This window comes from Phodopus roborovskii, unplaced genomic scaffold, assembly GCF_943737965.1.
Source record: "Phodopus roborovskii unplaced genomic scaffold, PHOROB, whole genome shotgun sequence".
NCBI lineage: Eukaryota > Metazoa > Chordata > Mammalia > Rodentia > Cricetidae > Phodopus > Phodopus roborovskii.
This window is the reverse complement of record NW_026126418.1, coordinates 6,272,323-6,293,220: the sequence shown is the minus strand read 5'-3', so window position 1 is coordinate 6,293,220 and position 20,898 is coordinate 6,272,323.

Sequence of the window (20,898 nt, the reverse complement as noted above, 5' to 3'; positions counted from 1 at the left end):
ATGAAGGACATTTCACATTGAGCACCTGACCTCACACTCATTTTAGACAGACCATGACAATGGTAAGAGGATCTTTTCTTCCAAACTACAAAATCTTGACCACCTTTTACACCCACAGCGAACTGATCCAGGAAGTTTGGTTAAAAGGTGTGTGTCTTAATGACCTCAGTTTCCTGTTTAATTCCATTTGGCATGACTAGAGCTAAGTACTACACTGCCTTTCTGCTTGAACTCCTGTATGACTAAATCCTAGTCTCAGGCAGATGGATGCCTGGGGGAACCTTTGGACAAGGTGTACGCTTGGGAAGACAACAGCTTACACACAGATTTACATATGTACAAATGACAGAAACAAGAAAACTGGAAGGAAATGAAGCAGAATATTAGCAGTGGTAGAAATATTAACTTGTTTCCTGCCTCCGGCTTTTGAGGATTTCCCCAGATATCTCCAACAAGCAGGCATTACTCTCAGCAGATTAAAAAAAAAAAAAAACAAAACAAAAACAAAACAACAACAAAGAAAAAACAAAACCTAGTTTTAGTTGATTAGAAATGAGACAGTGTAATATTTGCACCATTCTTTCGCACTGCAGGCGTGACCACTAGGGCTAGAGCGGTGGTGCAAAGGTTGGTGAGAGGGCAAGATTCTGAGCAGGGCCTGGAGGGATCTGATTTGTGAGCAGTAGAAGCAGAGGGCATGCCTGAGGGGCTGATGCGAGCTGAGAAAAAGATTGTGCTTTCGTAAAAATGATGGTTTGAATGAGAATAGCCCCATAGGCTCATAATTTGAATACTTGGTCTCCAGCTGGTAGGACTGCTTGGAAAGGATTAGGAGGTGTGGTTTAGCTGGAGGAGGTGGGGTCACTCAGGCAGGGCTTTTGGACAGGGCTTTGAGTTTCAAAAGCTCATGCCATTCCTAAGTAGCTCTGTCTGCCTGTTGTTATGTCCCAAGATGTGAGTTGTCAGCTACCCCAGCACCTGCTCACCTGCCTTCTGGCTGATGGTCATGGATTCCAGCCCTCTGGAACTGTAAACCCCAAATAAACTTTTTTTTTTTTTTTTTTAGAAGTTGCCTTGTCGTGGGTGTCATAACAATAGAGAAGAAAAAAAGATATTAGGTTAATAAATAAACCCAATTAGCTTAAAGGAAGAATTCTCAGAGATTATAAAAATGAGTACAAAGAAAAAGTCAAAATGTTATTACTGTGGATGCTGTATTAATATGCTCCGTACAATACCTAACACTATATTACCATAGTAATATGTTACTTGATCTTCCCAGTCTTTCACAGAAATGTTCTAGAATTATTCTAGATATATAGATACGGTCATAGAAAAATAGATGTTGCCAATAAATAATCGAATCTGGATTTGAATTTCCAAATCATTACAAAAAAGTGTGTTTCAGAAGTGGGTCAGAGATGCAGGCAATTAAAAATGCTTGCAACCTTATCATATCTGGTGTGGTCATTTTCTATTGTGGTGTAACAAATTACCATAGATTTAGCAGCTTAAAACAACACCCATTTATCTCATTGCTGTGTAGTTCTGGAATCCAGGTGGGCTCACCCAGTTTCTCTCCAGGCTCTCACAGTCTACCGTCTAGTTGGTGGACAGACTGGGCTTTTTTCCTGCAGATTGTGGGGAAATCCATTTCCAAACTCTATGGTGCCACTCAAAGCCATCCCTTGTAGGTGTAGGACTCAGAGTCTTGTTTTCTTTCTAGCTGTTGTTAAAGTCTTCCCACGCTTCTAATTGCTAAATCCTTTTGATACTCACTGACTGCATCTGTTTACATTAACCCTACCCCACTCTGAAGTTTCCTGAATGGTTGGAATTTTGATAAAAGGACATACCTTGTGGAGTAGTGGGTTTTGGAGAGATTATTGGGTATGAGTGTCTAGGGGTGACTGAGGTGAGGACAGAGTGAAAGCAAAGAGTCCAAGATGGGGTTTCTGACAGCTGGGTGGGCAGAGCTGAAAGAGGAAGCCAGGTGGGAAAGGCGTTAGTGAGTGAGGTTTGGGGATTCATTCTGCAGGGCTCTTTTGGAGCACTTTCCCTCCAGTATTTCATCAGATCCTCATTACACACCTTGAGACAGGAGGCATGGCTCCCTCCAAATGACAAATGAGGAAACTTGCAGGTCTGGGAATATCTGTGCCTCGAAGGTATACTCTGGACATGTGACCAAGGCCGCTGGATGGGCCCCCTTCTTCCTGGCTCTCAGTACAAGGACACGAAGCAGTGTGGATTGATGGCTGCATTGTCAAGGTTCTCTGGTTCCTGTTATCTATACCTTTGCCTGGCCTGTGAGCAACTAGTTCCATCGTAAGAGAAACAAGTGGGGGAGTCTGGTTGACAGGCATCTATCAGGAGCCAGAAGATGGGAGAAATTCCCCTCACAGATGGACCGTGGCTTTCTGAGAACTTTGGAGAGGAGGGTGAGAGGAGTGGCAAAGAGGGAGGGTGGAGAGATTTTCCTCACCCCTTTAAGGTATGGAGAAGAGGCAAGGGGCGATTTAACAAGGAATGGGAAGGGCAGCACAGACGGAGGGTGTGTGGCTCACAGAGGGAGTGTGGGCACTTGCTGGTTACAGTGAGTTGGAGCTATTGCAGAAGAATGAGGCCCTACAGAGACACAAGATGGAATCCCAGCTGCCCTCATCCCCATACGGCAGAAACAGCCCCTTCTACGATCTTGGGAGTCAAAGTTTCCAGGTTTTACATATGGGTTTGTTTGTCCTAGAATCAGTGCCTACTGCTCCAGGATCTGCTTTTGGTGACTGACAGTACTGATGACAGTTGTGAGGGTGGGCCTTGGGGCCTGTCAGAGCAGCAGCCTCTTCCGATGACCCATGGACAGGCAGCCCGGAAGTCCTGAAGGAGTCCTTTCTTGTCTGGTGAAGCAGCTACAGACCCAGGCGGCCTGGCTTTCAGAAATACTACAAGGGGGGAAAAGAAGCACTCCATTAGGGAATCTAGTCTGGTAATCTCAGGCCTCAAACACTTGCATCTTCTCCAGTCTGTTTGGCTGGGAGAAAGGCAGGAAGGAGAATTTAAAATGGCATGTACTGATTGGCTCAACTCACCAAAAGAAGGCCCTTTACCAGCTCTTCCAATTACAATTTATTCGGCAGTGAAAAGGAAACTAGAGAGACCCTCACTCCAGGGGAAGCCTGGAGCTGCTTCCCCATCCCCATCAATTAATGGCGTTTCATCCTTTGCTTGCATTTCTGAAAGCTGCCTGATGAAGCACCGTTCCTTCCATGTGGGAGCAGATCAGCTGATAAATACCACCGAGACCTGGGAAATTGGATGAGACAGGGAGTAAGTTGAGTTCCTAAGGCTGACTGTCTGTTACTTCAGGAAGGTCATGGCATTTGGAGGGAGCCTCGCCTGGGCTCCAGTCCTGCTACCCCCCTCTCCTTTTTATTTTATTTTATTTTTCTCTCTGAGCACTTCACATCTCCGGTCATTGGTTTCCCTGTCAGTAAAGTGACAGAACTCCTTGTATGTTTCAGATAGATGCTCTTTGGAGTGCTCTTTGGACTGAAGAGAGGGTTAGCGACATCTTTGGGGGCTGTGACCTCATATCCTGCTCTGTGGGTACTGGGATTAGAGTTCCCAATGAATAGTTCTCTAATGTAACAATTGGATTAGACAAGGTTAGTTCCTTTTGCTTTGCACTGCCTTTTCTTGCCTGCAATTTCAGCAGCTGCCACTAGGCTGGAGTCCTTGTCTGGTGAGGGTTCACTTCCTGATGATGCAGGGCCATGTTTTTCTCTCTTCACACCGGGGAAGCTGAGGGAGCTCTCCAAGGTCCCTTCTGCACAAATGCCACTCTTCTCACTTAAGTCACTCACCAAAGACCCCACATCCTCACTCCATCTTTGGGGGCTAGGACAGTGACATGAATTTGGGGGTATATAACATTCATTCCATTACAGTTGCTAATAAATCTATTTTTAGGGTTCCAGAGACTCCCTTTATCTGGCTTTCATTTCTCTCAGCATTTTCAGGAAAAAAAGTAATTTCCTCCTGTGGCAGTGAGTCACTAACAGAATCTTCTCAGGTGAGTGTGTGTGAGTATGTGTGTGTGAGAATGTGTGTATGTGTGAATGTGTTGTGTGTGTGAGTCTGTGAGCGTGTGTGAATGCAGTGTGTGAATGTGATGTGTGAATGTGTGGTGTGAATGTGTGTGTGTGTGAATTGTGGCGTGTATGAATGTGTGGTGTGTGTGTGTGCGCGCGTGTGCACGTGCATGTGCGTATGCATCAGCCCACACTAGGGAATTGGGATGGAGAAACAGGAAGGGATAGTTTGGAGTAGGGGTTGGGCTGAATCCTCTGCCTCATGACTTTGTGATCATCACAAGAACACACCTTCAGAGATGGAGTTAAAAAATAGGAGAGTCATAGAGCTGCATTTTTCTTATACATGTCTTCAAGTGCACATTTGAGACTTGTTTTTACAGGTCAGAAGGCTCCCAATACACAGTTAACCAGGACAACCACATGGGCACTCAAGCGGGATGCTTTTTAAGGTGTTCAAACATGACTCAAATGACTTCCGTATGCAAAAGACCTGCAGGTGAATAAACAGCTGAAATACATGGAGTTTGCAAATCTCTGCACAGTATCAGTTATTAAACTGCAGTACAGCTAGCCAGGAGATGGGAGACATTGACCTATGTGATGTTGGTTATAAGAGGAGAAATGTAATCAGCTTGAAAGACTCCTCCAGATATAAGTTCTGTTGAATGGGTATAATAGACCAACTACTTGGCAAGAACTTAAACAAAGAGGGACTGAGTCATACAAATATAGAGTTGCACAGACCCTAGCTGATGTGGCACTAAGTGGTATAAAACCTAGGGGGTTGGTTTTTTTGTTTTTGTTTTTGTGTGTGTTTCTCTCTCTCTCTCTCTCTCTCTCTCTCTCTCTCTCTCTCTCTCTCTCTCTCCCCCCCCCTCTGTCTCACTTAAAAGTACCCACTTGTTTTCATGATCACACAATGGTCTCCTAGCAATACCTCTTTGCTCTTTGGGCAAAAAGAGCCCAAAGATTTATTCCAGCAGAGACTGTCTCAGTACAGAAGCAAAGTGATGGCTTCCCATGAAGGCCTGAGCTGAAGGTTTAAGCTCCCAGAACTGCAAACCAGGTGGCTAGGGACTGGATTGGCCTCGGGTCTGACCCACACGGTTGACTGCAAACAAAAAAAATATATATATTAATTCCTGCAGTCCTATGTGAACACTTCCAGAGAACACTGGCCAGTCAGCTGGTCTCATGACAGCTTACAAAGATGGGGTCTGTTTAGAACATTCCTGCACATAGTCCTATGGACTATAAAGCCATGAATACACAAGCATTGCTCTCTTGACCTCAGCTGGGTCTTGAGAACCTGGTTGGGAGCCTGGCCCACCACAGGTGCATATTAACTACTTGTGACTGAACAAACACATTTCCCATCCATGTGCTCAGACCTCTGTGCCTTGGGCTCTCAAGCAATGGGGGATGTATTGGATAACTGGATTTTCTGGCAGCTGGTGGGTGAAACTGAGATGCAGATGATCTTAGATGAATTCCAATTACACTGCTCTAGTACTTTCTACACCCGAGGCTGAAGGGTGAAAACCATATGCTACACCTGTGTCAGGTCAGGGTCCCACAGGAAACATAACAATGAGAGCAACCGAGAAGCGCATAATAAAGGGTTGTTTACAAAGGTGGGCAGATGAAGGGAGAACAATATGGGGTGAGGGAGTCCTTTGGGGCTGATAATGGGGGGGGGATGTTTTCATCTCTGGCTGAAAGGATAAAGGAGAGAGTGCATCTCTTTAAAAACAGCTGTGCACACAAGATTCTGTCCCTCCCAAAGCCCAAAGAACAAAATAACCCAAGGGAAGGAAGGAAGGGAGGGAAGGAGAGAAGGAGGGAGGGAGGAGGGGGAAAGAGCCCCAGCTTTTCCTGGGTGTGGAGCTGTATCAAAGCAGAGCTCTGTCACTCTTACAGGGAGCTGAAGGACCAAACATCCCCAGCTCCTTCCTCTCACCTTTGGGTCACCGTCTGGTGTCTCCCTTGTGCTAAGCCCCACTGGAACCTAAAAGGGAGAGGGGTCTGCTGACTGATGTAGTCTGTGGAGGTCAGACTCCGGGGCATAGAGTGGGCTAAGGGGTGTGGTGTTATTTCCAGTATGGAACAGCTTTCGCCATTGTCCCTGTTCTTAGCATGGAATTCCCAAAACTTGTTGGAATTTCTGAAGTTGTCAGTGACATGAAGGTGAGAATAACAGATCCTTCCAACCACCCTTAAGTTTATGTGAATAAACTGAGTTTTAGGAAGCTCCTTGGGGAGCTGATTGCCAGGGAGGTGACCACTTGATCACCTTCCCCTTGGGAGAGGAGAGGGACAAGAGATGAATCCCATTAGCACTAGCCCAGATTTACTCAGACCCATGCAAGGAAGCCTCTAAAAATAAGCATCCATGCAGGTGACCACTGTAGCAGCCAGGAGGGGAGCATACTTGAGGAGGCATCAGAAGCTCTGTGCTACCCTGTGCCACCCCATACTCAGTCATATTGTGGTTGGATTTTTTGGAGGGGTTTCGAGACAGGGTTTCTCTTGTTTTGGAGCCTGTCCTGGAACTCGCTCTGTAGACCAGGCTGGCTTCGAACTCACAGAGATCCACCTGCCTCTGCCTCCCAAGTGCCAGGGTTAAAGGGTGTGCCATCAACACCCGGCCTCATATTGTGTTTGTTTTACTCTTTACTCTTTTGGCTTTTGCTCTTTAGGTCTTTTTGAGGGGCCCACTACCCAGCTCCCAAATAAATTACATGGAGGCTTATTTTTAGTTAGGAGTGCCCAGCCTTAGCTTGGCTTGCTTCTTGCCAGCTTTCCTTAAGTTATCCCACCTATCTTTCCCTCTTGGTTTTTATCTTTCTTCTGTATATCTTTCTTTTCTTCTTACTCTGTGGCTGGCTGAGTGTATGGGTGTCTGGGTAGCTGGGTGTCTGGGTTGCTGGGTAGCTGGGTTGCTGGGTGTCTGGGTGTCTGGGTTTCTGGGTGTCTGGGCCCTCAGTCCTTCTCTCCTTGTTCTCTTCCTTCTCCTCTTCCTCAGTTCTCCTTCTATTTATACTCTCTGCCTGCCAGCCCCACCTATCCTTGGTTTTTGTTAGAACCAAGTGTTTTAGACAGGCACAGTAACACAGAATCACAGAGTTAAACAAATGCAGCATACACAAAAGTCACACACCTTAAAATAACATTCTACCATACTGTCATGTGTTTCTTTGGAGGTTCAAAGAATGATACCCCTAAAACAAGATGACTTTTTTTTTTTTTTTTTCCTTTTTAGTATGTTGAAGAGTTTGATAGAACAGAAATTTGGAAGTCTTTTGAAGAAATGTGAATCCAGATTCCTACCCCTCTGGTGCTCCCAATCCCAGCCCTAACTCCTCTCATCCTGATTGGATTTCCCCTAGACAAGTACTCTGTGGCCTTCAGTCTTCCTACGGAAATGTCACTTGCAGTAGAAAAAGACACTAGGGTGTCAACACTCCTGGACAAATGTCTGCCAGGGTGTTGGCTTGTTTCAGTCTTGTTGTTTGTTTGATGGGATAAGGGTAGGCTGAGGTCATTATGTGTTCTCTAACCCATTGAGCTCCCCCCTCAAAATTATCTACTACTCCCTTGATGTCCCCCAACTTCTCCCTCTCCTACTGAAAAATGGCGTCTGTTGGGCAGGTAAGTTAATCACACCGTGGAATGGCCCCCAACAAAACAAAACATGTTTGCCTTTCCTTCAGTGGACTTGCTTTGTCATTTACCCCATGGACCTTCTGGGGACAGAGGACAATTTTCCTCTGGATGGACACACTTATCTCTTCTGCTTTTTTCTTCCCTTCTTCCTCCTCCTCCTCTTCCTCTTTCCTTTGTCTGTCTGTCTCTTACTTTCTGAATGGTCATGTGTGGCCAGGCCAGACTGGAACTCATGTCACTGTGTAGCCAGCAATGACCTTGAACTTCTGAATCCTCCTCCTTCTACCTCCGGGGTAGCTCCGGGGTTGCTGGGGTTACAGGTATGTGTCATCATGTGCTTTATGGGATGCTGGGAACTGAAACTGAGCCATGTCCCCAGCACTCTTCTCTCTTCCACTTGACTATGTGCTAGTTCTGTCTGCTGTTTGTTTGTGTGTTGAGGCAGGGTCTCTCCACTTAGCCCTGGCTGTCCTGGAGCTCACTTTATAGACCAGGCTGGCTTGGAACTCACAGTTATCCACTTGCCTCCGCCTCCCAACTGCTGAGATTAAAGGTGTGTACCCCTACACCCAGCCTATGTGCTAGTTTTGTATTACTGTAACAAAATCTCATAGATAACCAACCTGAGAAGGCTCATTTATCACAGTTCCAGTCCATGGTTATACAGCCCATGCTTTTTCACATGTAGCGAAGCTATGAATTATGGTGGGGGCAGGGTATAGGAAGCTGCTTCCCTGGTGGCCACTGGGTATTCAGGTCCCAGTGTTCTTTTCTAGGGCCCCCAAATGACCAGAACACTTCTAACTGGGCCCCATCTTTGAAGGGTCCTCCCTCCTGCTACTGCCAATGCTAGGGGCACCTTCAACACGTGGCCTTTCGGGAAAATTCCAGATCTGAACTGTAGCAGGCTGCCTCTGGGCTTTGTCTTTCCATGATAAACTAGTGACTTAATATCCCGTTTTTTTTTTTTTTTTTCTGGGTGTTGGGAGCTGTTCTTACACAGAGTCAAATTTGGGAGAGACTCATGGGCTCTTTCCGTTAGCACCACTCAGTTAGAAGCACAATAACCTGGACTTCTTGTTGGCCTTGGAAGTAGGGGGGTGACTGTGGGACTGAGGCCTTGGGAGTGCTGAAAGCAGGGTAGGGGAGAACTGTTTCTGGAGTGCAGGATTCAAAGTGGAGCACCAGACAGGAGAAGGTCAGGATTGGCAGTAGAGCTGAGTTCGAGGAAGGCTCAGTTTCATTCATTGAGTGACTTCGTTGTGCCAGATTCCGTGTTAAATGCTTTGCATACATCGTCATAAACCTGCCAGGAACCCATAACTTCATTTTCCTGGTCTAAGGGAGGCTCAGACTTTCAGTGACTTCTTCGTTGAGATCACCGGGCTACACAGACGGGATGCTTTCTTTCACTCCAGTGGCTGCTCTGTGGGTGCCGCAGACTGCTTTTGATCCACTAGAACCTTCAGAATTTGTAAAGGACTCTTAAGGCAGAGACTGGCCTCCCCATATGGTGTGTTTACACATAAAACCCTCAATATCTGACACTTGTGGAAAAACTGGATGCGTGGAAATCTTGGGCTCATAAGCAGCTGTTGTCTGAAACTGAGTGATTGCTGCTCCAGTTAGATGGGAGATTTGCTCTCACTTTAGCCACAGACCTCACCACCCTTTCTTGTCCCCAGAACTAAGTCTGGGGATCAGTTGTCATTTCTTATCCTGCCTGGCTGCTGGTTTGTTTGCACTTGATCCACTCTACTCGTCTCTCTCTCTCTCTCTCTCTTTCTCTGGTGTGTGTGTGTGTGTGTGTGTATGTGTACACACGTGCACACGAGCTCACTCGAGTGTGTGTGCACATGCGTGTGTTCCTCAGGAGTAGTTCACCTTAGAGTTTGAAACAGACTGAGACCCAGGGCTCACTGATTAGACTCAGGCATCTGATGCTACCTCAGGCCTCCTCCCATTCCTGCCTTCCAGTTGCTAGCATTCTAAGTAGGTGCTACCACACACAGCACTTTTTACACAGATCCCGAGGATTGATCTCAGGTCTTCAGGCTTGCAAGGAAAGCACTTTATCCACCCATAGCCCCACTTAGTTATGTCATCTTCTTGGTTCCAGCAGGTACTTGGTTGGGTCTCCAGCATACCCACTTCCCCACAGGTACAAGATGATCTATTGGAGTTTGAGCATACCTTGGAACTTCATTCATATGTGTGGCCTTTTTCCTTTTCAAAGTTTACTTTCATGTTTTAGTATACTTGATATTGTGATACAACAGTCATGACTATAATTACAAAGAAGTTATGCAAGTGCCTTGGTCATACATACTCAGAATCATTTCTCCCATAGGAATCCAATATAGGCTTTGAAGGTAGGGGTTTTAGTCTCTATCTTTACTACATCTGCGGATGCTATGACTAGGCCTAGACTACTGGAGATTGATCACCTCATGTACACTAAGCAAGCACTTTACTACTGAGCTGAATCCCAGACCCCTTTGATTCATATTTTTTTTTTTTTTATTTTGAGATGAAGTCTCGCTGAATTGCCTGGGTTGGCCTTGAACTTGAAGTCCTCCTATGCCATCCTTCCAAATTGCTGGGACTGCACATCGGCTCTACCAAGTCTAGATGTAGGGTTTTTCCCACCCTTAATCTTGACGATGGAGGTATTGATATGGTTTACAGAAAGATCACTTCAAAATTCCAAACCGTAGCAAACTGTCAAGTGTCTCTCTGACAGAAGCCAGGGGTATAGCATGTAGTGGCTGGTCTTGGGGGGGGGGGGGGTGACTGGAAGACTCCAGAGGGTGTCGAGTTGTAAAGTCAGGATTGCAGGGCCACAAGCTCACCCCTGCCCCAGCCAGAAACAAGGGTTGATTCTCAGGTTCATTACTGCTGTTGACATGCTCCTGAAGACAGCAGCAGCCTTGCTCTCACTGAACAAAAGCAGCTCTCGATTTCGTTGACCTTCCCTCCGCTCTGCCGCACCTGCTTTCCCCCGGAAGAACACTGACTTCCACCCTGAAGCTCTCCTTGCCCCAGGATTCCTTCCGGGCCCAGGGAGAGCCATGATTTAATGGAGGTAAGTACAGGCGAGGGTGCTATTGGGGTGCAGTTCTAGTTGTGCTCATGACAAGCTTTCCTACACCCCAAAGGGACACCTGAGACCAGGCATTTGGCATCTTCTCAAAGAAGGGCTGGTCTGCCTCATGGTGGGAAGACCCAACTGTGGGTGGGATCTCTGCGGTGGGATGCCCCATGTCTGTCCTGTTCTCATTGTAGTTGCCGAGCTTGATTGTAGAGTTTCTCAAATCCTCAAGGTACAGGGAAATCAGATCAACTAGGATTGAAGCTTGCAAGGGAATAGAATAAAGATGACCAATGCCCTCTGCTTGGAACAAAGGACCTTAGGTGCTAAAGCTGGGACTGTCAGGGCAAGTGACTAGGCAACCTGGATGGTGCTGGGATTCAAACATCAGCAGAAACTGCACTGGGAGTGAGATTTGGGGTCTGTGGAAAGGCAGGGAGCCATGGAGGAGGAATCCAGTGCAGGCAGAGTTCTGTTCTACTTCTGTCTCTTATAGGGCAGGCCCGAACGGGGAGAACACAGGGATGGCGCCAGATTCCAGCAGAAGGGACCACAGCCTGTGCACCTCAGAGGCACCATATCCAGAGTGTCTTTTCATCTGTGACTCCAGTCCATAAGCCTGAAAAGAAGGTGTATGAACAAGGGGGTGAGGGTTTTGGGAGGCTTGATGTCCTCCACATAAAAAGTAGCAGCGTCTGCACTTGGCCTCTACTGTGTTTGCTTCCAGTGCTTGTTCATTTATTTGCTGGCATCATCATTTCCTCTGGCGGACTCTCTTAACGAAGGGACCCTTCCATGTGATTTTTTTCTTCTGTAATTCAGAAGCTGAGCTTTGTTCGTTCAACCCTTTTGAAAACACGATTTTCCACTTTCAGTTGGTTGGGGGTGTGGCTGAAGGTTGGGAGAGGGGGCCAAATATCAGTGTCTTCTATTTCTAACTTATTAACACCAGATCAGGTGAGAAAGTCAGAGCTGTCAGTGTAATCGAGGTGTTTGTGAATTTCAATTATCTTATAGAACTCTCCACTCCCGATCCAGACAGCCTAAGGCTCAGTCTAGTCTAGAATCCAAGAGTGAGGAAGACAACTGAAACCTGTCTCAGCTTCTGTGTGTGGAAAGGTGGGTGATGAGGCTGTCATGGATATGCATAGTCTCACTCACTCATGAAAATTAATAAACTGGTGTGGATGACTCACTTCCCTTGCTGCCGTGACTACATGTTTCGATCAAAGCAACTTCAGGGAGATAGTTCAGGGTACTTTCTCACAGGTAAGACTCACAGTAGAGTAGAGGGTACTGTCCATGATGGAGGAGAAGTCATGATGGCAGGGGCTTGAGGTAGATTGTCACACAGCCCTCACAGGAAGGAAGCATGGAGGGATGGATGAGGCTCAGTGTTCAGCCAACCTTTCCCCCTTTATACAGTTCAGGATCCTGCAGCCCATGAAACAGTGCTACCCACACTTAGAGGGTGTCTTCCCATCTCAGTTAATCCAATCAAGATAATCCTTCACAAGCTTGCTAAGAGGCGATGCCAGACTCTGGCAGGGTGACAGTATTAACTATTGCAATGAGAAAGACTGGTAATGAGGCCAGCTTTTGCTGACTACAGTCTACTACATTGTTAAGCAATTCATTGGAGCTGAAGGAGTTCTTGCAGATAAAGTATATCCATCCATCCATTCAGCCATTCTACGGACAGGTACCAGGTGCCTCTAATGGGCCAGGCACCATGGTGTGTACTGTGACGATATGGAGATGAGAGTCACTACAACCATTCCCTCATGGGGTCCCCAGGTCAGCCAAGCATAAACTACGGATAGATATGAGGAAAGGGAGAGCATTACAAGAAGAGGTCACAACAGCCAGTATTGAATGTGAAAGTGGTGTGTTTGGGACTAAGGAGAAGCTAGTGTGGTTCATAGAGCAAAGGAGGAAACAAAGGAATATGGAAAGAATCTCCAGAAAGGAAGGAAGCATCCTCTGGGGTCCAGGAATAGATCCCTGGAAGACCTAAGAGTTAATGAAAAGTGTTAAATGTTGAGAGTTAAAACTTCCAAGAATGATATAAACTTGGGAGTTGCCGAACCTAGGGCACAGATGACAAGTTCCGCAACTGAATGAAAGGTTTGGTATGTGCTTTAGATGTAGGTGTATTTCCTGGACAGAACTGGGATTCATCTGGAGGTGGGCTTTGGAGAATGGAAGAACTTCAGCAGTTACAGAGATCAGCAGAGATGTTGTGCTAGCTTCCTATGTCTATAACAAATAACCGAGACAGTCATCTCATAAAGAAAAGGTCTATTCTGGCCTGCACTTTTGGAGGCTGTAGTCCATGGTTGGTTGCTTTGGGGCCTGGGGTGAGGCATCTGTCCATTTGTGGGAATGCTCAGCAGAGCAGAACTGCTTATCTCATGGCCAGCAGTGAGCCAGTAAGGGGCTAGGTCACTATCCCATTTCAGGATGCACCTCCAATGACCCAAGACCCTCCCACACAGCCCTGCCTCCTAAAGGTTCCACTGCTTCCTAAGAATGCTACTCTAGGGTGGGGAAGGGAAGCCTTAAACACATGGACCTCTGTAGAACACTTCAAACTGCAGCAGCATTCCAGCAGTGGAACTTGCCTGAGATTAGCAGGGCAGGCGGGAAGCAAGGTCGGCTTTGGGTGAGCGAGTCTACTGTGCTGACCCACGTAACCACAGGGATAAAGAACAGACCTCTGTCCCCAGACAAAGGGGGAGACCAGTATGATGGAGAACAGCAGACAGATGTGGCTCAGTTATGTTTGTTCTAGACATCTACTTTGGTTTCTTCTCCTGCAGCTAGGCCTCAGCCAGACTTCTCTTGCAGAACATCTGTGACTGTTGGAGTGGGCCGCTGTGCAGCCATCCTCACAGCTAACGTTTTGCAGGTAAGGCTTCCTCTTTAGGTGCAAAGCGAAGCACAGGCTGTATTTGGGGAAAGAAGAAAGCTGGGGCTCATCGCAGCTTTTTGGAGGTATGAGAAATTCTCACAGAAGCCTCACAGGTCACGTGCTTACTTCTGAACCACTCATGACACAAGGGCAAGACTTTCCTGGGACCACTCAGGTAAGACTCTACAGCTAGGAAACCTGGCTGGCCAGGCTATCAAGGTCCCTAGCAGGGGTTTGCCTCAACCTGATACATCAAGAAGAGGGCACAGGCACCTGCCAGGCATCCTGAAGTGCCTGTTTCTGAGATGGTTTATGAAATTCTGGCACACACTCCATTCTCAGCCTGCACTGGGGTATTGGCAAATCATCACAACCAGGTCTCATGTGAGTAGCCACAGCCAGCCAGGCTCAAGGTGCCTTTACTTAATCATATCTGGGGCCAATAAACCTCTAAAAAAAGCAGAGGAGTAAACAAAGTGAGATTTCTAAGGCAACAGGAGCAGCTCAGGGTGGCTGGTGTCTACACAGTTCAGTTGAATTCATGTTACATTGGACTTTTTAAAACCATTTCACTTAGTACCCATAACCACCTGGGATCCTAACAGTGAAGGTATGGAGTCCTGACAGCTCCTGCGACAGCTAGGGGTATCTACATTCAGTGACTGTGGCAAGTGGGAACCTGGAGGGCAAATGGAAGAACCTCGGGTGAGCTGGCCTCCATCCCTCCCTGTCTAGAAGCAGCGTCCAGCTCTTCAGGTTGTTGTGATGCTAAAGTTTGGTTCTCCCTGTGAGACAAATCAGAGGGAGAGCTTCTGGATGTGTTGTCACTTTTTGTTGTATCCATGAACAGCAGAATGTAGGGGAGGGTTGTGTGAGAAGGGATGAACAGTTAGCTAACATCAGGCACCCCACAACTTAAAGAGATGACAGCATTGCCATCTAGCATGGCAACAAGATATAAATAGGTGCTAATAAGTAAAATCAGGCTAATTGCTGAAAAAGTACAACTCATAATAAATCTGCCTTACATAAATGTTTGCACATGCTAAAATCATTTAATACCTACGGACTTTGTCTTATCAGCACAGAAAATTGCCACCATTAGTGGTGCGATTTCAGGCAACTCTCTTCTTTTGCCTGGGGCTCAATTTCATTGGCCATAAAATGAGACTAATAATTAACTTCTTATAAAAATGGACCAGATGAGGTAATGTGTAGGAAAAGCCTTTAAAAACTGTATTTAGTAGCACTTATTATGACTAGTAACAGTCCACAGCAAGCATATATTTCAGAGGGTAAAAATGGTTGAGAATTCAGTTTGGAAACCAACCTTAAAGATGATCAGGAAGGGCTGGGGGAATGCTCCAGTCGTTTGGTTGCAGTACAAGTGTGTAGACCTGAGTTTGATCTTCAGCACCCATGAGGAGAAGGAGGAGAAAGAGAAGGAGGCAAAGGAGAAGGAGGAGGAGGAGAAAAGCCAGCGTGGTGGTGTGCACCAGCAATTCCAGCACTGGGGAGGAGACAGGAATGCTCCTGGAACTTGCTGGCCAGCCAGTCCAATTGAACCCTTCTGCCCAAAATTCACTGGGAGACCCTGTCTCAGGAAAATAAGCTTGAGAGGACTGAGGGAAACACTGTCTTACATGTACATGCATAAGCATCCCCCTCACCAAATAATCTAGAAGCACTCTATCCCAAACTTCTGTTTTTCCTTACAGTGGAGTTTATAAATTAGAAGCATCTAATCTCTTTTTGACACACCATCTATGGTCTTTTGGATATCTTCAAAGACCAAATTGTTAACTTGTTTCTCAAAGAAACCTGGGCGGTCCAAGCTCCTAGAATAAGGTAGGTCTCCTTATGAATATATCTTCTGGGTAAATAGAAAAACTAGGTTAAACCAAGCACTTCATTATGGATGAAAAAAAATCAATGTCCTGTGGGCTAGACTGAGCTATTCATAATCGGACAGATATGGATTCATTATTTATATATAGGAGTTCTGCTCTCTCAAGCCATGCCCATTAGCTCCCCATTCAAATTCATTTTTGGCTAAAAGCAACCAATGGCAGACCCCTGCTGGCCTAGACTGGTACTGTATAGGGTAATGCACCTCAAATCCTATTAATGGAGATACTGGCTAGAGAGGAAAGAGCTAAGTTGCCAGATGTTCATCAGCGCTCTCTCTCTCTCTCTCTCTCTCTCTCTCTTTCTCTCTCTCCCTCCCTCCCTCTTCCTTTTCCTGTGGAAAATGTTGGAATCTTCCCCAGTTGTTCTCTAGAGCAAATATTTAATTATTTTATGTGTACCATATGTGGTGTGTATATCATATGTGGTGTGTGTATCACGTGTAATGAGTGTATGTGTATGCATGTGCACTGCATACACAGGAGCCTGTGTTCAGAAGAGAGAGTTGGATCTGTGAAGTTAAATGCAGTTCTGAAGTGCTGGGAACCAAACCTGGGTCCTGCAGTGAGAAAGTAAGTGCTCTTATCATCCATGCCCGAAGCCATTTCTCCAGTCTTCCATCATCTTCTGACACTGAGCTTTTTCACCAAATCTGAAGCTAGCTGCATCAGCTACACTGGCTGGCTTCTTCTGTTTCTCTCCTTCCCCGTGCTGGGGTGACAAGTGGGTGCTAGGGATGCACAGTTAGGTCTGCGGGCTTGAATGACAAGTGCTTTATCCACTGGGCCATCTCTCCACCCCTACCACCATCTAGTCCTAACAGCCAATATTTGCCAAAAGTGCACTAAAGTGGGGACAAGAAGAAAGGCTGCTTTTTTGTACAATGGGGGATGGTTTTTGAAGGGGAATTGTGGATCTCAATCTCCCTTTAGGGTAGTCTGGGCTTGAATCTCTTTCTTCAAAGTTCATGCTGTGTTGCTAACAACAGATTGTAGGGCGCTCATGTTTTCAAAGATGTTCAAATTTGTGGTTTAGTGCATATCCTAACCACATCAAGCAGTGTCAGCTCTCAAATGCAAGGAAGAGGAGTATGGAGGGTCAAGGGCAAAAGGAGTGTTCAAGGACTCATGTAGAGGGATCATAGTAGGATGTGGAGTCTGCCGAATCAGGAATGCCCTGGACTGCAATTCTTTTCCTTCTTATGATGACAATTTCCTTTCATGAAACTGGAATGAACTGAGATCCACTCCTGTGAGGTAAAGAGGAACCAGGGAATGGATGCACAGGGCAGGTGAAGGACAGGGAGACTCCAAGCCCTCTTGCAGAAGAGCACAGGTCTTGGGAGACAGTGATGCTTGAATGCCCCCTGGATGATGGTAGCTGGAGGTGACAGTCATGAGGTTAGACAGTACAAAGAACCTGCTTCTGTGTCCCACCTTGGTCTTGGCTGCATCAGACAGAAAACAAACCCGAAAAGCAGACCAAAGGATGAGGTGAGTGCCAGAAGGAATGGACAATCATTCCACATCTGTCTGAGGTCTCACAGATAACCTTCTTCCCCTCACAGTAGAACAGGCTAAGGAGGCTTGCCAATGACTGGAGGTCAGGTCTTCACCCACTTGGCCCATTCAAACCCATCTGTGACATGAGCCAGGGTATCTTTTACCTAAGCCCCTCCCCCGTCTTCCTCAGCAGGGCTCATATCTCCTCAGTTTGGCCTGAGGGACACAAACCCATTCTTCACAGTAAAACAAAATCATCACTTCATTAGAATCCCAGAGGATGTTCTGTGATTGCAAGGAGAGCTGTGAGTGCCAATCCAGAGGAGGAGGTGATCTTCGGAAGTGTTGTTGGTCTGGTCAGTAGGCAGTGAGGAACTCACTCTTGGTTTTCTGCACTGTTCTTCCATAAGATAAACTCTAAGATTCACAGCCAGATCCCTGTTTGGGCCATTACCACTGTTGGGTTTTTTTTTTTTTTTTGTGACAGGGTTTCTCTGTAGCTTTGGGGCCTGTCCTGGAACTCACTCTGGAGATCAGGCTGGCCTATAAACTCACACATATAGTACTGCCTCTGCCTTCTGAGTGCTGAGATTAAAGGCATGTACCACCACTGCCAGGTTACTATCACATTTTTTTTTTTGTCATTAGAAACAATATTACATAAATATTCCAATACAAAATATCTTGTATGTGTCAAGGTTTTTTATCTTTTAAATACTTGGTTTTTTTAAAATTACTTTTATTATGCTTGTTTCTCTGTGGGGTTACGTATATGGGTCTCCCTCAGAGACCCTCAGTATTGGCCTGGACCTGTCATTACACACTGCTCACAGCTGTCTGCCAGTACAGGGAATAAACTCTACAGGATCAGAAGGTGCTCTTAGTCACTGAGCCGTTACTTCAACCCAGATAAAGAGATTTCCTGAAATACAATTGACTACCTCTGGCTTTCTCTTTCAAATACCTCCTTTGATACCTCACTAATGACTTATTATAATAATGCTACTATCCATAACTATCCAATCTGTAGAGCTCTGCTTGAGTTCTTGTTTTTTCCTTTCAGAACCTTGAGAAATGTCATGAAATGAAACAGTGAGCTCATCCAATTTCAGAGCACACGTGGTGCTGTACATTCCTAAAACCAAATCCCCAAGTGCATCTGCAAATTCATTAATATAAACATAAACACACATTCATACATGGGCACATGTACACACAAATGAAAACCCCAAGTCCTTTGAGAGGTGTGACCCAGCACAGCTGAACATCACACCATCAACAGCTCTCTGCCCACATATGCCTGTCATCCAGAAACTACAATGGGTAAAGTTCCCTTGTCCCTGGAGACAAAGAGGAGGAGGAAGTCGAGGGTAGGGATGAGAGGGAGACAGCAGAATAAAAGACAGCTGTCCCTGAAAGTGGGGCTATTTTTTCCTTACCACTGCTAAATCCTCTGTGACATTCCAGAGGGTTTAACAATCTCCTAAGAAAATACCAACCTTCTGTCTCTTTTTACATGGAAGGACATGACCTCTGTACCAGACAGCCTATGGCTACATGTGGGAGTTGTGATGGGGGGGAGGGGAGGGAGAAGGGGTCACACACACTTCTGTAAGAGGAATGGTGTCTTGACTAAATTATCACACACACACACACACCACACACAGAGACACACATAGGCATGTGATTATTTTCTTGGGATAAGGGAATGGTGGTGTAAAAACTACACTCAAATCAAAACGAGGTTGCAAAAATGACTTCCACGAATGCCTCTCAGGAAAACAATTGTATGAGGTTGCAGGATATACTCTGAAAGCCATTTGGAGGTGGGTGGGGTGGAGACCCCAGGAGGGATAAGCGGGACTAACAACAGATGGTTGCTAAATGGCCTTCTAAAATGTGGTCAGAGCTGTTTCTGAGTGTGGTATGCAGGTGCAGCATAGTGCCAGTGACAAACACCCCCGACTCTTCATGCTGCCTCCATCCCTTCCTCTAAATAAACGTTGATCTAATATTGAAACAACAGAAGTTTGGAGGGGTGCAGAGTAATTTTTCTTCCTGATGTACACATATTTTCCTCTGGCCCTGAGCACCAACTCTCTAGGTCCTCCCCCACACACGCTGCTGCTGCTGCCTGTCACACTGAAGCTGCATCTGAAGGATCTCCCATGGATGGCTTCAAGGATAACTCACTTGGGAAGACATGGGAAGAGCTGATGCCCAACACCGTTAGAAGCCAAACAAGAACAATCTCTCCCCCATCCCTCCTCATGTCTTTTCTTCTTTGTGGTGTTAAGGGAATTTCACAATCTGGGCAAATACTCTATCCCTGAGGTTCGTGCTCAGCCCCAAACTCTCATCTTTGATAACACTTTAGGCTCCTAGTTCAGAAAATGGATGTACACTCAGATTGGGGTAAAGCAGGCCTGCGACCACCCTCGACTTGCTTGGTATATTGGTAAGAACCATTAAACAGGCCAGTGTGGTACTTAGCTGACATAGAACAAGAATCCTAGACTGATGCCCAGGAAAAATTTACTCTGAATTTACAGGTGTGGAGCTGGAAGAGAATGGAAAATGCTCATCCTAGAAGACTCCACTCTTATTTTAGGACTATGGAGAAAGGCACAGCTGCTGGAGACTGTGCAGTCCCTTAGAGTGAGAGTAGGAATGGAGCTAGGTTTCTCAACTCCCTTCCTCGGTCTGCTAGGAAAAACAGGTGTCTGTTGGTGGGACCACCTGATTTAGATGTTCAGCTAAAGGTGTCTTCCAGTTACAGGCATCAGGAGACAGTAGCTGGAGAAGAATGAATTTGAATGTTATCCACAAAATGTCTCCATAGCTTTGTGTGAGGCAATTTTGTTAGCACTGTTGGTGACACCACAGCCAGCAATACAACCTTCACAGAGCGACACAGAATAAACAAACACATGATAATCTGAAGTACTTTACAACGGGTTATAATAGGGACCATGAAAGGGCCTGCAGGATCTCAAGGCTAGACAGACATGCTCCATCCATGTCTATAAGAGGACTCCAGCAATGAGTGACTGTCAGCCCAGTGAGTAGTTCTCAACAGCTACCACTATAGAGGCTCACTGTACTAGGTCAGATACTGTCTACTTGTTTACTCCCTAAGCTGGGAAAAGACTAAGTCAGTACTACAACCAAGACTGTTACTTCTGCAATCCAGGCTCAGGAGCAAGTCACATAGTTCATGCTCCAAAATCAGAAGACACGTTGCTTCTTAGAGATGCCACAGTAGTGTTAAACAGTTCTTTGTGATACAGGCCTCCCCTCCGCCATCCCAAACAATCTAGGTCTTAATGTTGCTTTTCATGTCACTCCATCACTCTCTATTCCACCCTCCAGACGCTCACTGCTTCCCTATGGACACACACAAAATCAATCACGTCACATTACCCAATGCTAGCTGTGCTTATACAATAGAAGAAGTGCATGTTTTTATGAGCAGAGATTTTATTTTCCTATTCTGTTACCTCCCAGGGGAAATAGAAATACCTTCATTGGAGCTAGGCAGTGTGTGGTTTGGGAGCTGAACTGACAAAAGGGTGGGTCCATACCACACCCTATTTATTTTCTCTTCTGTGAAAGGATCTGAGCTATTTTGTTTCTTCCAAACCAAATCCTCTTACTCTTGAACAATGACCCAAGCTGTGAAATTTCCCAAACATCTGAAACCTGAGAAGTTGTGTCTGGGAT